Source organism: Microtus ochrogaster, chromosome 16 (genome assembly GCF_000317375.1).
Source record: "Microtus ochrogaster isolate Prairie Vole_2 chromosome 16, MicOch1.0, whole genome shotgun sequence".
In the NCBI taxonomy this organism is placed as follows: domain Eukaryota; kingdom Metazoa; phylum Chordata; class Mammalia; order Rodentia; family Cricetidae; genus Microtus; species Microtus ochrogaster.
In genome coordinates, this window is record NC_022018.1 from 57,606,006 (window position 1) to 57,622,500 (window position 16,495).

Below are 16,495 nucleotides of genomic sequence, written 5' to 3' on the forward strand. Positions count from 1 at the left end.
GGATTTACATCATACATCAACGTAAGAGGCGAAGTTGTAGCTGAAGACACCTTTCAACGCTTTCTATAGGCTAGAGCGGTCCCCCGTTGTCCACGGCGAGGACAACTGTTTGGTTAGAAGGCCGGTCAGTTCCGTGGGTGCAGAGCGTGGAGCCCAGTGCCACGCTCAGGCCGGCCGTGCACCGACAGAGTAAGCCAGGCCTTGGCCACTCCCGACGCGCATGCGCCGGCCAGCCGCTTTGGACCTCCGTCCCGTCCCCCCCCCCCCCCCGTCATCCGGGTCCCGGGCGGGCGGGCGAGCGGGCGCCGTGCGCTTGTCCCGCGGCCGAGCTGCTAATAAAGTTACGGCGCGTGCACGGCGCAGCGACGGCGTGAGGAGAGCGCGCCCGGACGGCGGGGAGGTGAGTGAGGGGCCCCGGGGCGGAGGGGCACGCGCGGCGGAAGCCGGGGTCGGGCGGAGGCCTAAGCGGGTCCCCGCGCGAGACCGGACGGAACGGGGCGCCGAGCTCCGCGGCGCGGCGGGGGAGGCCTGGCTGCCGCGGAGGCCACGGCTCCCTCCACGGTCCCGACGAGGCCCCCCGCCACCTCGTCGCGCCACCGAACCGTGCAGACGGCCTAGGCCGAGCCCGCGCCCCTCCGCTTTGTGTGCTCGAGATAAGAATCCGCGCTTATCGGTGGGAATTACACTCCGGCCCGCGGCGACCCGCCCCTGCACCCGGCTGTCGCCCGCCCGCCCGCCCGGGCCGCCCTCCGCCCGATCGCCCGGCGCTCTGGGGACGTCGCCGAGGTCCTAGCGCCTCGCCAAACTTTATGTGAGGAACTGAAGCAGCTTTTGTCTTTCGGCCAGTCCCGGTGGTTCCCTCGGGCGTGCGTGCCCCAGTGCCTTCTCCAGCCCCTACCCCCTGGCCCGGTTCCTTTTCGCTTTTCCGAGGCTGGTGCGGCGCCGAGGTGCGAGCCGAGCTTTGAAAACTCCCCCGTGGCGCCCGACTGAGGTCGGAGCATGCTCAGTAGCCTGGACATTTTGGTTGCGGAAAGAGCTGGCTAGGATAGTCGAGGTATTTGGAGGTGTGCCAGCTATCCGAAGCGCCTGTCCCGACTCCGGTTTTTAGATGGCACGGGCGAATGGAGCCCAGGCCAACCTGGGAGCCAGGACTGGCCGAACACTCTAGGCCCGATCTTTATCTTGATTGTAAAGACGATGTTTCCTGGGCAGCTGGAGGTGGGGGGCGTACTCCTGGCCGCGTTTGCGTCTAAATGGGTGTGGTGCTAAGTATATCTTGTTTATCTTTCTTTGGAAAAAGTTTTGAAGTCTAGTGGCGTTTGTCACATCATCCCTGTTGCCTAGCGCTATCAAGTGTGTTCCTACCTAGCAACAGAGAAGGGGATCAGTGGACTTTGTTGGTTGGCTTTACAGCAGCTAAGAGAAAAGGGTACACGTGATGTTCTTTTCTCTCTGGCAGGGTCTTTCAGTGCAGACCTTGAACTCCAGCCAGTCCTCCTGCCTCAGCCTTCCAAGTGCTGGGATTGCAGTGGTGAGCCATCACCGGTCTGGTCTGGCAGTCTTTCTTTTTTTAAACAAAGAGTACTTGGATGTCCTTAGTGTATGGGAGTTACCACTAGCGAGGTAGCTTTTCATTTTAACTTGAAGCTGAAAACCCAGTAGGCTTAGTTGAATGTTTCTGCCAAATGCCAGCCCATAGTGCCTGTTGTATGCAAACAGTGCCCACATGCCGCAAGACAGGACAATTTCACACTCAACGATTCTGTCCTGAGATTGTTTCAGATTTTGTAGAGAAAGTCAGTGGGTCAGTAGTAACAAATTCTATTCTTCCTTTTACCCATTTGGTAACATTTTTCCCCCTCTAAAAAGAAACCCTGAAGTTATAAAAATATCCAACACAACTGAGAAGCAACAGTTTATCAAAATATAACCTTTATAACATATATATATTATGCTCAATTTTTTTTTTTTTTATTAGCCAGGCATGCTGGCTCAAACCTTAAATTTATTCCAATACTTGGGAGGCAGAGGCTGGTAGATCTGCTTGAGTTCCAGGCCAGCCAGCGCTACCTAGTGAGGCCTTGTGTGAAAAACCTTTCATTTTGTTTGATTGCTTACACAATGATCTCTGGGGCACCTCTCCTTCCTCTGCTGCTCCCTCTCTCAGTCTTTTCAGATAACGACTGTTACCACGGAAGCCTTTACTGTGTCTTTGTTGCAAATGCCATCCATCATTTGGTCACTTTAGGTCATAGACGAATCTTCTCAATTGACTTCACTCCTCCATTCTGCAGACAGCTAGCCCAGGTTGGCCTCAAACTTGCTGTGTAGTCCAGGATGACCCTGAACTCTTACCTCTACCTCCCAAAGGCTAGGATCACAAGCCCGCACCCTCACACTTGGTTGTTGTTTGGATTGGTTGGCTTGATCTTTTTAGCTGGCTGGAGCCTGCAGACTGCACTGCACAGACCTCACAGATAAAGTTTTCCATGCATCCATGGGATATGGGATAGATAGTTGAAGGAAGGAAGAAGTCAGTGAACTGGGGGAGGGAGTAATGTGTCTGTGGTTTGTGCAGCGCTGTGCTTACCTGCTTCACTCTGGTGGGCACCACAGAAAGGGGTAGACTTTCTTTTCCCTCTGGCAGAGTCAGCCATTAATTGCAGTGTGAGACAGTGGCAGAATGTTGCTAATGAGGTTTGAATCAGATTGTTGTGTGCTGGTTATGTAACATGTTGTGAGAGTGTTATTAAAAGTTGCCTTCTGTAGAGGAGAGAGGCAAGTCAATTCTGCTTACTCTCGTGGGCTTTCATTCCTGGCTGAACCTGAAGGCACATTAGGCTACAGCTGTAATTATACCTGGGCTGCCTGTTTCCTGTTTTCATGGTGGACCCAAACAGCAGGGTTTGCAGTGATGAGCTCTTGTCCTTCGTGTTAAACAGAGGCACCGTGTTCTCTTTGCTGAAAACAGATTGGCGGCTTGATTGAACAAATTCCATTTTAGTGTTTTGAAGATAAGGCAGTAAAATGATAGTGTTTTCTTAGTAGCTTGTATCAAAATTTAATATAAAATCACTTTCATATGCATATTCTTTGTTGTGTAAGTTTTAATTCACCAATACTTGTGTAGTGTGAATCAAGAAAGCTCTTTTTTTCTTGTTTATAACTTACCAATGTTTTTTATTGCCCGGCGTTTGTGTTGCTTTGGGCAGGGAGACCCACATCAGAGCTAATTTCAGGGCCTTCATTCCCTGTTTATCCATCTCCACATTATATTTATTCCTATTGTATGTTCCTACCTGTAAGTGCTCTGTATTAAGAACATGGTTTAGGCACCTTGGGTTCTATGATTTGCCAGCATACCTTGAAGAGGTCGGATATTGGAGAAGATTCCCATCTTGTAATGGACAGTAGTAGCCTGAGGAATGATTCTTATCTTCACTAGGTGTCAGTCTGGAAGAGAACTGAGAAAGTGGGATGTGGAAAGCCTGTTCCAGATTCAAGGTCCTCTCTAGCCAGAAAAGTTGGTGTAGCGCTCCTCCGCTCCTCCTCTCCCCGCCCTGGGGGTTGACCTGTGCCTTCTTACACCTTGTTTTTCTGAACTTAGTGGACTATTAGCAGTTGGAATTTTCAGGGCAAGGTCATCTAGCTAATTGCTATTACTATACATCCTTTACCTCCAACCAAAACTTGAATGTAGTGTGTATGTTTACTAAATGGAACCATCAGCATTTAGAAGTCTTTCAGAAGAATTGTTTAAAACTAGATTATTAGAATTTTTCAATCTTTTATTTATTTATTTTTTTGAGGCAAGGTCTCATGTAGCTCTGGCTGGGTCTCACTATGTAGTTCTGTCTAGGAACTCACTATGTAGGCCAGAACTCACATAGATCCATCTGCCTTTGCCTCCTGGGTGCTGGGATTAAAGGCATGCACTACAGACTAATTTCCAAATCTCATAGGTCACATATTTTAAATCTTTATTGTTTCATAACTTGGGATGATGTAATTATAGAACATTAAGGCTTTTCATAATTAATCACTAGTTCTGGGCGCTGTGTAGCTTTGATAGATGTGTGAATATGCCCACACACATACACAGGCACACACTTTTTTCCCCCAGCCAGGTTAGAGGTTGTGGTTTAGTTTTACCAGAAGTATTTTCAGTAGCTTTTCTCTTTGCCCTTATTTACTGTGTCTTAATTTTGATGAGGTTTTTTTTTTTGGAAGAAAGAGTTATTAGGACAGTTCTCTTACATGAGCCTGTAATTTTACTTCACTAGTTATTATTGTTAATGTGTGTTTTGTAAATAGGTTTTGTGCTGAATCCTTTGTGAGCACAGTCTTTACCTGTAGTGTATCTGTATTTTCTAGTTTGGCATTCCATGGGAATTTGGAAATATCTTGATCTTTTTTGAGGTTTCTAACTGGAGCATTTCCTTCTGATTTCCTGCATGTTACTTTGCTATGCTGGACGGAATGGAAAAGGTAGCAGCCACAAATGTCAAGTGTCCTTTCTGCCTTCTCAGAATATGCTTTAGGAAGAGGCTGGCACTGTGCAAATTTAACTTTGCTCTCTGAGTATGTGTGTGATCACAGGGGTTCTGTTCTCCCTTTTCCCTCGGTGCTGGACTGCCTCACTGGAGGTCTAGTTATCCTGGTGTGTGTTCCTGGGAAGGAGGGATAGTGCAGAAATACTTCTGAGCTGTCTGTAGTCTTGCCGTATTTGCACTTTCCTGTTCTCTTAGGTGAGAGTCTAGTTAACTCACTGACTGTTTGCACTTTTCAGCTTGAGTGCAGATTAAATGACAGAACAGAAGGGCCAGCCAGCACTGGTTTTTGTTTGTTTTCTTCTCTTCCATTAAGGGGGCACTTGTCCTCCCAGGTACGCAGGCGGTGCTGGAGGACAGCACATGGCATTGGAGTGGACGCTGTAGACTTCGGCTTTCTGTGCTTCAGAGGCTCATGGAGAGCAGCAGTGATTTTGTTGTGATTGAAAGGAGAGCACTGTGAAGGAGAGCCTGGCCAGCTCTGTTTCTGGCCTTGTGCCTGCAAGCCTGTACAAGCACGATCTACTTCTGGTGGCAAGGCAAGGAGTCTTGCAGGCTCTGTGAGGGTGAGCGATACATCTAGATCAGGCTCTGCTTAATTAGAGGACTCAGAGAAGCAGCTGCAGCCTAAAGAGTGGTTAAAAGCTGGGAAAGAGAAGTCTGGATGTGGGCGATTCAAAGGAGGGACATCTGGGGGCACAAAAGAATGAGCAGGACTGTGCTTTGAGAAGTGTCGGGACCCATGTTCATCATCCAGAGGGCTTTGAGAGCTGTTTAGAGCTTTGGATGTCTTTTTAAAAATGTAATCTTTATGTGTTCTACCTGCGTGTATGTGCCTGGTGTCCAAGGAGTCCAGAGGATGCCGGAACTGGAGTTACATTTGGTTGTGAGCTGCTGTGTGGGTTCTGGGGATTGAACCTGGGTTCTCTGCATGAGCAGCAGCAGCTGAGCTGTCTCTCCAATGCTTTTGAAATTGGGAGTCAGAGCTGGTTCTCTAGGAAAGCAGTTTGAGTGCTCGTGTGACCTTCCTTCCTTTACATCTTCTGTAGAGCTGGTGAGTTTCTGAGTCTGGAGGAGCTGTGCGTCCTCCCGTTCTCTTTCCTGTAGAGCTGGTGAGTTTCTGGGTCTGGAGGAGCTGTGCATCCTGGCGTTCTCTTTCAGCTCTTCTGCAGCTGTCGTAGCTGCAGCCTACAAGCTCTGAAGCATTAGAACTAAAGCCTAGGCAGTGGTGCTGGGGTCTGTCCCTGCGATCCTTGGTGGCTGCTGTTTATGTTAGAACCATAGGGAAAGAGATTTTCTAAAGCTTCATCCTGGTTAACCTGGAAAGTTAACTCGGTGTATGTTTGCAGGTGGCTTGCTTCTACTTGTTTGTTTCTCAACTTCTTGGTTCTCAAACTCACCTGGGATTCCTATTAGAAATATGGGAAGGTTTTGTTTTGTTTTTGAGACAGGGTGTCACTGTTTGGCCCTGGCTGGCATGGAAGTCACCGTGTAGACCATGCTGGCTCAAGCTCATAGAGACCATTCTGCTTTCTGAGTGTGAACTACCACACCTGGCTATTTTTTTTAAGATTTATTTTTAACTCTTTCCCTCTTTGTTTCCCTCCCTCCCTCTCTATCTCTACTCTCTCTGTGTGTCTCTCTCTTGTGTATGTGTGTGTCTGAGTGCATGACTATAGTGTCTGTGGAGGAGACAGCTGTCATCTCCTGGAGCTGGAGTAGTTAACAGGTGTTTGTGAGCCACCTGAGGTGGGGGTTAGGATCTTCGGCAAGAACAATATGCTTCTCTAACCTCTGAGACATCTCTCCTGCCCCAAGATGCCAATGAAGAATTTTGGGGAAAAATGGTATTGTATTGCTGCCTCTCATAAGAGAATTCATACATGTGGAAAATGCCTGTGTATTTAAGGAATGTAGGGAAACTTTGCTAAATCTTATTTCTGAATATCCATGTAGGTGACTCACTTTCAGTGTAAAGAATGCAGGAAAGTTTTGTCATAATGAACCATCAGTTCACATCCGTAAGCCACAACTTAAAGGAGTCTGTGAAAGAGTTGTGCAGAAGACCTTGAAATAGAAGTCAGGCCTTCCTCTGCATTGGAAGCATATAGGACATGTGAGACCGTGTACAGCTAATGTGTTAGCGAGGTAGAGTAACACATGCTTTCATTCCCAACCCATTCCCAGCCCTTGGTAATACAAGTTCTCTGAGATGGGTTGAAGGCTAGCCTGGCAGCATAGTTGCCTGTCAAGAAACCCAGATACCCTGGAAATGCATGTATTATGGAGAGGGCATTCAGCCACACTCCCACTCAGCAGACACGAAATCACTATGGAAGTGAGAACCCAGCTGTTAAGAGTTGGTCTTGGGATGTGGTTCACTGGCTTTGTGCTTGTGAGACTTGTCTGATATGTATGCGTTTGTGATGGGGAATTGTGGGTCATTATGGAACGTTGGTTTGTATGGGATGGTGTTTTCAAGAGTTTGCTTTGCATTTTAATTTGAGTTGAAGCAGTAAGGGATGTTGGAGCAGAGAGTGAAGGAGCTGCTCTTTCCAGGAATTGAGAAGTCTGAGCATGAACTCTGTGTCTGGGGGAGGGTGATGGAGAGTGGGTTCTGCACTGGTCAAGATGAGTGAAGACCTGAACCTTGAGTTACTAATCAGTGTTACTATGACTTATATGATACTGAAATCTTGAAGCTTAGTAACATTTTATTCCTACATTTAATATCTATACTATTAAAGTCCTGATCTTTGTTTAGACTGCTTATCAGCCTTTTCCAAGTCAGTTGATGACAAACCCTATTCTTCCAGCTGCTCAGACTGACACCTTGAAATCTTTATTGACTTCTGTTCTCACACAACTCATATCTCTCCATCAGGGATCCTGCTGTCTCTCTGCTTCTCACCACACCAGGGCTATCACCCTGGTGGTAGTTGCCAGTTCCTCTTACTTAGATTACTTCAACTCTCAGCACACTAGCCACAGTCTGTTGTTTTGTTTTTAAGACAGTGTCTGTTTATCTCTAGCTGGTCTGGAATTTGTTATGTAGACCTGTCTGGCTTTTCACATGAAGAGATCCACCTGCCTCTGTCTCCCAAGTGCTGGGATCATAGGTGTAGGCCAACATGCCTGGTCTCAGGATAATTCTCAACAATATAAATCAGCTATTGTGCCTCCTCAGCTCTCTGAGCCAGTCCGTATTTGACCCACAGTAGAGACTGACTCTCTTCCTGCCACTGTGGCTGGTCTGCCTTGCTTCCCTCTTTGGTCCCAATCCTTACCTTCTTGCTTTATTTTATTATCTCACTTTATTCCCAGGAATCACTGCGTTCCTTGAGTGCACTGGGTCCTTTAGGGTCTTTGTATTGCTTTTTAATGGTTTTCCCCTGTTTCCTTATAATTTTGGTTCATTTGGTACCTTTTCAGCGAGGCCCATCCCCATCATCTTATTGGAAACTGCCTCTCTTCACACTCCCTGTTAACCCATCTCTGTCTCTCCTCCCCCACCCTCTGATTTTTTCCCCCCCTTCTTAACAGTTTTGGATTTTTGATATAGGGTCTTGTTATGCAGCCCTGGTTAGCCTGAAACTCACTATGTAGATCTAACCAACTTTGAATTTGTGGGCAGTCCTGCTAGGAATATAAGCATCCCACCATATTCTGCCAGCTGTTGCCTAACAAAAATGTTACTAACTACATTTTGTGCTTCCCACCACTGAAATATAAGTTACTAGAAGACAAGGGGTTTTGATTCCTCCCTGCCCTGAGGTTTCTCCCTGTATTCCTGACTACTGGAACTCACTCTGTAGATCAAACTGGCTACAAACTCAGAAATTCACTTGCCTCTGCCTCCTGAGTGCTGGAATTAAAAGTTGTACCTCCATACCTCTTTCCTTGTTATATTCCCAGCTCATAATAATGCCTTAATAAGTAGTGACTTAATTACAGTATCTAGTAAATAGTAACTGTGAAATGAGTGAGTTAAAGAATTTATTTTTAAACATTAATTTTATTTTTAATTATCTTCCTTGGGATGACAGCCAAAGCTGAAATCTGAGATAGGAGATGGAATTTAGTGGTTGGTACTTGAGCAAAGTATTACAGGGAAAAAAAAAAAGGTGCATTTGAAAATCAGATAACAAAAGATAGTCTGGGAAGAAAGAGGCTTTTCAGGAATGGGGAATCAGGAACATTGCTTCTGGAGTTGTGCTGTCTAAATTGTAGCCCCGCCTTTGTAGTAAGGACATGCTGGTGTGCGTAGACTGGATGCTCTTTCTTGGTCCCTCTTTGTTTCTTGATCTCTCACATGTATCTCATATTCACAGAAGAAAGAAATTATATAGTTTACATATAAACTGGTGTCTGTTTTTAGCTACACAGGCAATCCGAAATCCTTTTCTTAAAGTCCTTGGAGAACACCGGTCTCAGAAGCAGTGCTTGCTGTTATCTGCTGAGCACAAGAGGCCCAAAGAGTTTTTCAGTGAGAGGAAGATTTTAGTCTACCTGTCTTGGATGATTCCCTGGGTGAAGAAGCATCCAGGAAGCAGAGGCAAGGCCTGGAGGTGGAAGGTCTTCTATCTTCTTGGAGGCGCTAAAGGATTCTGCAGAAGCTGCATGTCTGTGCTAGAAGCTCTAGTTAAAATGCCATGCCCTTAGATCTGTAAAGGCACTGAGAACTAGGTACCATTACCTGTTATTTAAACTGGGCATATAAGCTAAATTTAGGTGTGTATTTTATCCAATTAGTTACAGTTTATCAATGCTAGTAAAAAGATTAAAAGGAATATTTTAATAAGTCAAAGAACCTTAAAACGAGCACACAGGCACACAGAAACATTTATAAAGTTACACAGACATACTGTGGCCACATCATTTTGACAGACAAACAAAACATTTTTAGAAACCTGTGTTAGCTGACCAACTTAAAATTTTGGCGTAGTTAGGTGGCAGAAGCCAGGAGGGTGGAAGGACAGGGGAAACATTTATTTTTAAAAAATTTTAGAGTGAGACAAACAACAAACAGCTTGGAGAAGCAGGGAAGGGGGGTAGCAGGGCAGGAGTGTGTGGCAGAAACTGCGGGCTTTTGGAGCCTTATTTGAGTTAGGTGTTAGTCCCAATTTAAAAGGATTTTTTTTTTTGTAAGAGGCTGCCCAAGTGGCAAACAGTAGGGAGGGGCTAGAGTGATCCCAGCATAGAAGGCAAAGGCCAGGGAAACAGCTGATGGACGAGTGCCTGTTCCAGAGAGATGGGCAATGGCCTCTGCTGTTCTCAGCAATAGAAAGGGAGTTGGGTTTAGTTCCCCGAACCGGAACAGGGGTCCCCACTGCCTGATGGAAGTGGGGGCAGGACAAACCGCTGGCTGTGAATAAGGGGGGGGGGGCGAGAGCACTGGCTGCGAATAGACACACACACACACACACACACACACACACACACACGCAAGTGGGGGTGGGACAAGAGTGTGCATTTAGAAACCATGGGCTTTTGGTGCATTGTTAATTTACTTTAGATAGCCCCCCCCTTTTTAAAAAAGATTTATTTATTTATTAAACATACAATGTACTGCTGGCAAGGAAGGCACCAGGTCTCATTACAGATGGTTGTGAGCCACCATGTGGTTGCTGGGAATTGAACTCGGGACCTCTGGAAGATCAGCGAGTGCTCTTACCCTCTGAGCCATCTCTCCACCCCTAGATAGCCCCAATTTAAAAGGATTTTTTTGTAAAAGGCCGTCTAAGGGCATTTGAATAATTGGCTTGGAATCACAAGAAACCCATTAGAAGTGCATGCTTCTGTGACTCAAGCCTGTTGTGATGTGTTCACTGAACAGAGCCCTTGAGTGAAAATGGGGGTACATGAGAAATGAGTGTGGGGAGTAGTTTCTCCACACCCAAGTCCCATCTCAGCAGAAGTTCCTGGCTTTTGCCAAATGGATCAGGATTCCAGCATGGGCCTGTGACTTCAGTGGAAAACCCAAAAAGCAAATGGGTCACCCTAAGACCATACCTGCAATGCAGCTTAAAAGGGGGACTCACTGAGTGAAGCTGATCTTGCCTGGCGGAGGGCACACGGGAAGGGCATTTTCCAGCAGGCAGCCCTGGACCCTAGGCCCTGGGCATGTGGGAAAAAATAGATTCTTTTTGGTGAGACCTCCATTTGTTTAATATTAATCTTAAGAAAAGCCACTCTGCCAGTGCAAAGAACACCAATCAGACCAGATTAGACCGAATTAAAATATCTGTGTTTAATAAATGCGGCACTCTCGGGTGGACCGAGACAGCATGGTGAGGAGAGGAGCCCATGAAAACCCGAGACCATGTGTTCCTTTTTCTGGTGGAGCCTAAATACCCCGTGGGAGTGGTCCTGACCCTCCCTGGGAAGGGGTCAGTGCTTGACAGGCTGGGACTTGAGTCTAAACACTTGGCAGGCTAGGAATTGGAGTCCAACACAATATTACATTCCAGACTCTTTGGATATAGGGTGTTAGAGGGCTGGAGTCTCACTTTTGACCAAACAAACACATTTTAATTTAATTATATACTTACTTTTTATGTTGCTTAGGATTGATCCCAGTGCCTTGTACAAATGCTCCGCTATTTCTCCAGCCCAGAAATGTTTCTTTCTTTTCTTTTTTGAAAAAAAGTGCATGTGTGCACATGCACACTTGTATTGCAATGTGTATGTATGTACAGGTGCTTGCATGTATGTGTGTGTACATGTGTGTGCAAGTGCACATTTATTATTGGCTGTGTAGTCCTGAATGAAGACAAATGCTATTTTTCCTCTGGAATGTTCATTCTCTTGGGGCAGATTGGGTCGATAGATGTAAATACAGGAATGGAAGCACAGTAAGTGAGATGTGGGATACCTTAAGTCCATTGGGGGATTCCTTAGGCTGGGTGGCTTGGAGACTTCCTGGAGAAGAGGTGTTTTATTTTATTTTTCATTTTTAAAGATGGCTGACTTTATTATTTTTATTTATTTATTTATTTGTTATGTATACAATATTCTATCTGTGTGTATGCCTGCAGGCCAGAAGATGGCACCAGACCTTATTACGGATGGTTGTGAGCCACCATGTGGTTGCTGGGAATTGAACTCAGGACCTTTGGAAGAACAGGCAATGCTCTTAACCGCCGAGCCATCTCTCTAGCCCCAGAAGAGGTGTTTTAATTCAGAGAGATATCTGTGGGAACTTTTGTAATGTGTATGTAATATAGTGATTTTTTTTTTTTGTAATGCACAGATACATGTTTTCTCTCTGCTCCCATTTTTTTTCTTGTGCTAGAGATCAAACCCAGGGCTTCATGTTCTACCACTATCCTAGACCCTATCCCTGTGGTAGCTCTTAGTTTTAGAAGGCTTTCACTTTTGGTGAAGGGTCCAGTGTGCTTCTCTGGATTTCTCAGTGATGTTCTGAATTTTATTCAGTGAGTAGTAGGAGCAGTCCAGAGAAATTTCAAGGAATTTAACACACCCTGAAGTTTCTGTAGCTTGCCATCTAGTTTTGTGCTCCGTTTTCTAAGAAATGACAGAAAAGTCATGCCTTTATTTTAATCCCAGCACTTGGGAGGCAGAGGCAGATGGATCTTTGAGTTCAAGGTCAGCCTGATCTATGGAGTAAGTTCCAGAACAGCCAGGGACATACAGAGAAACCCTATCCTGAAAAAAAAAAAAAAAAAGAAAGAAAGGAAGGAAGGAAAGAAGACATAAGCTGTATTATCAATATATGTGTGGTGTGTATTTTTATAAGTCAGAGATAAAATACGCAATGCCCATAGCAGGTCATGGGATTATAATTGGAGCAACACATGTTTCTGTGTGTCCAAGTCACCGGTTGTCTGTTTGCTGGGATTATGCTGAAATGCTCCCGAGACCTCTTGTGGCTTGAATAAGAATGGTCCATATAAGATCCCATATTTGAGTGCTTAGTCACAGGGGTGGCACTGTTTAAAAGGGTTAGGATTAAAAAATGAGGTTTTGGAGAAAGTTTGTCACTGAGGGTAGGCTTTGAGGTTTCAAAAGCCCATGCCAAGCCCAGAGACTTCCTCTGTTTCTCTGGATCAGGAGGATCTAACTCTCAGCTCTTGCACCAGCACCATATCTGCTTGTAGGCTGCCGCACTGCCCACCATGATGGTAATGAACTAAATCTCTGAAACTGTAAGCAAGCCCCAATTAAATGCTTTCTCTTACAGTAGTTGCCTTGGTCATAGTATGTCTTCACAACAGTAGAACAGGCACCTTAGTTGTACCAGGGGTGGGCTATTGCTGTGATAGGCCTGACCATGCTGCTTGTTGGCAGGATGTGGACTTTGGGATTTTGGATTAGGAAAGCAATTGAACACTTTAAGTGGGGCTTAATGGGCCAGGCTAGTGGGAACATGGAAGACAGTGGTGCTGAGAACAATGTAGATCATTAATTACAGCCAGGCTCGAGGGGTTTCAAAGTTCAGGAAGAATATTAGTAAATTTGACTAGAGACCATTCTTGTGGTATTTGACAAAGGATGTTGCTGCTTTTTGCCTCTGTCCTAATAAAATGTCTGAGGCTAAATTGAGTTTTAGATTAATGGCTTTGGCAGAAGAGATTTCAAGATAACCTAGCATTGGCGCTGTCCTTTGGTTATTAGTAATTCCCTTATGGAGATCTGTAATGAAAAGGTGAAGCTCGACAAAAAGAAGTACAAAAGGTACAGTTTGATGAGAAAAGGAGCACCAGAAAGTATAATGGCGCTGCATCCAGTGCCCATAGAGATCAAAAGTTTATAGAAAATCCTGATGCTAAATGAATAAAGGGAGTGATGCCCTCAGGGCGCGTTCCAGCCTGTGAAAAGGAGTTAAAGAAAAGCTTTATCGGTGGAGGAAACCTCTGAAAACAGAAAGCTGACAAAAATGTGCTTAAACTAGGGGCCATGTTCCATTCCTAGTAAGCAGAAGAACTTGGCAGCTTCAGGCACATGCCTTCTGGCTTTAGAGTCAAGGTTACAAAAAAGGGATTATGGAGTGTCCCTTCACTGCTAAGGAAGACTGCTGAGGCCAGGTGTATTAAGCGTGTCCCTGCCTGAAAGCCTAGAGAGGCCATTGTGTGAAGCTGTGAAGGTGAAACCTGAGTTGTATTGGAGACCCAAGATGTTGGAGATTCCAGAGTTGTGGGATACCTGTGGAGGAGAGCTGCTGACAGGGAGTGGACCAACCCAAGAGAAAGAAGTGTGTTGCAGTCAACAAAGCTGAAAGGAGTTGGAGTTGTAAGAGCGCTTTGACATCAGACATGGAGGTGCAGTTTGGAGTGTCCCTAGCTGGTTTTGGTCTTGCTTTGGTCCAGTGTTTCCTCACTACAGCCTCTTTCCTTTCTTTTGGAATGGGAATGTGTGTTTTGTGCTGTTGTATGTTAGAAGTATGTGATCTGTTTTTGATTTTGATTTTATAAGGGTTTACAGTAAAGAGATTGCCATGAGTCTCAGAAGAGACTTTGAAGTTTTAAACAATGTTGAGACTGATAGACTGGAGACTTCTGAAGTTGGCCAGAATGCAGTTTTGCATTATGAAACAGCTATAAGCCTATGGGGGCCAGGGAGTAGATTGTGGTGGTCTAAATAACAGTGGTCCCCATATTTTCATATATTTGAATGCTTAGTCATCAGGGAGTGTCACTTTTTAAAAGAATTAAAAGGATTAGGAGGTGTGGTCTTATTGGAAAAAGTATGTTACTGTGGGTGGACTTTGAAGTTTCAAAAGCCCATGCAAGACTAGAAACTCTCTCTCTCTCTGCCTATAGATCGGGAGGATCTAACTCTCAGCTGCTGCTCCAGCACCCAGTGCCTGCACACTGCCATGCTCCCTACCATGCTCTCCACCATGATGATAATCGACTAAACTATAAGCAAACACCAGTTAAATGAGTCTCTTAAAATAGTTGCCTTGGTCATGACATCTTTTAACAATATAACCGTGGCTAAGGCATCTATATAGTCTTGATGGAAGGACATACTGCTAACAAATTTCTTAAGTATGAAAAAACATTATGTAGTAATTGATGAAACAATCTCAGATACAGATGAAAGACCGCCTTTATGACTTATAGCAACTCTCTCCAGATGTACCTGAGGCTAAATAGCTCACTGCATGTTCAGTCACATGGTCTTGGGAATAGGACTTTCAACCCCGCTTCCCAGATTGCTGGCAGGGAGAAGAGGCTGATGGCCAGCAATGTAATTGTGGTTGCAGACGTAATTGTTGTCTAAGCTTTTAGATAGACAAACACACAATGTTTCAGGAAGATAGAAGGAGCACATCTGCCTTGGGGAAGCATCCCAGAGAATTCAGAAATTTCTGTCCTTTCCTTTTTAGGCCTGTCCTATGTGTGTCCAGTTATATGTAATAAATTTATTTGCATATGTGTTTTGAGTTTCGTGAGTTAGTCTCAAAATTAGTCACATGTCAGCAACATGATGGAAGTTAATCCTTCTAAGATTCTAGTTATCAGGCTGGAGAGATGGCTCTTCCAAAGTCCTGAGTTCAATTCCCAGCAACCACATGGTGGCTCACAACCATCTGTAATGGGGTCTGGTGCCCTCTTCTGGTCTGCAGGCATACACACAGACAGAATATTGTATATATAATAAATAAATAATTTTTTTTTAAAAAAAAGATTCTGGTTATCCTCAGAGGAGAGACAGGGAAATCTCGTGGTTCTGACCCCTCAGCCTGTGCCATCTGGCTGTCTTACAGGATATAGTCACTGTTGTGACTTCTGCAGCATTGCCTGTTTGGATTGTGAGAACCCTGTCCCATGCTTGGTGACCCCAGTGTTCTGGGTTGTAGGATGTACAGAGGAACTTGATGACTTTTTCCTGCATACAGGGAGAGCCTTCATTTCCTGCAGACTGAGCTCAGATGAGGGAAGACTTGGCTGAAGTGATAAGAGAACGAGATATAGTGTGCTAAGTGTTGTCACACCCAGTTTAAAAGGAAACGTATTGAACTATAATTCTTAGTCTCTCAAACTATATAATCTTACTTTAAAGTAATAAAAAAATATTTTGGAGAAGTCAAAGGAATATAAAAAGTAATAGAGTTCTATTTTTAACATAAAACATTACTTAAAGAAAATCCACTGAAGTAGAAGAACCTGGCATTTGAGTGTATCATGACATGAACAGTTTTAAAGATCTAAACAATTTATTAGAGTATAATTTATATGCCATACATTTTACTCACTTATAAAGTACAGTTAATGAAAAATGTTAATTAGTAATTATTAAAAGGAATTTTAGAATATTCAGTAATAATTTTAGGACATTTTAATCTCTTGCAAAGACACTGTACATTCGCAGTCAATCAATCTTAGCTGCTGCTTTCTCCAGGCCCTGGTGACTCCTGATCTATGTGGTGTCTCTGAATTAACCCATTTGTTTCATAGAAGTACCCTTTTATGACTAGCTTCTTTCATTTAGCATTATGTTTCAAAGTTACTCCTGGCATAGAACTTTTTAAAATGATTCATTTAACTTTTTTCATATGTATATTCCACTCAAAAGATAAACCTAAATTCCACCCTGTAGGAGGAGGGCCCGCTTGTTTGTCCTGGCCACCTAGCTTGCTTAGCCCTGAAATAATCACACAGAAACTGTATTAATTAAATCACTGCTTGGCTCTAGCTTCTTCGTGGCTAACTCTTACATATTTAACCCATCTCCATTAATCTGTATATTGCCATGTGGCAGTGGCTTAGCGGCAATGTTTCAGCGGGTCTGACTCTGGTGGCGGTTCTCTAACTCCTCCTTCTTCCTCCCATGCTATAGGCCAAGCCAGTTCTTTATTCATTAACCAATAAAAGCAACATGTAGATAGAAGAACCTCCCATACCATTTCCCCTTTTCTGTTTAAACAAAAAGGAAGGCTTTATCTTAGTAAAGTTACATAAAACAGGTGTCAATTA

At 44.6% G+C, this 16,495-nt stretch overlaps 1 protein-coding gene across 2 annotated transcripts in view; it reads left to right on the top strand.

Annotated features, from left to right (window-relative positions):
* The first annotated feature begins 289 nt into the window (after positions 1-289).
* The window catches only part of Smad5 (SMAD family member 5), a 44,753-nt gene continuing 28,547 nt past the window's right edge, over positions 290-16,495 (top strand). Inside the window, exon 1 of one of the 2 annotated variants that reach the window (XM_005355273.3) lies at positions 290-400. The gene's annotated coding sequence lies outside the window, so the exon portion shown is untranslated. Of the gene's footprint in view, positions 401-503; positions 812-16,495 lie in introns of those variants that run through there. The other variant, XM_026782986.1, reaches the window with a different exon arrangement.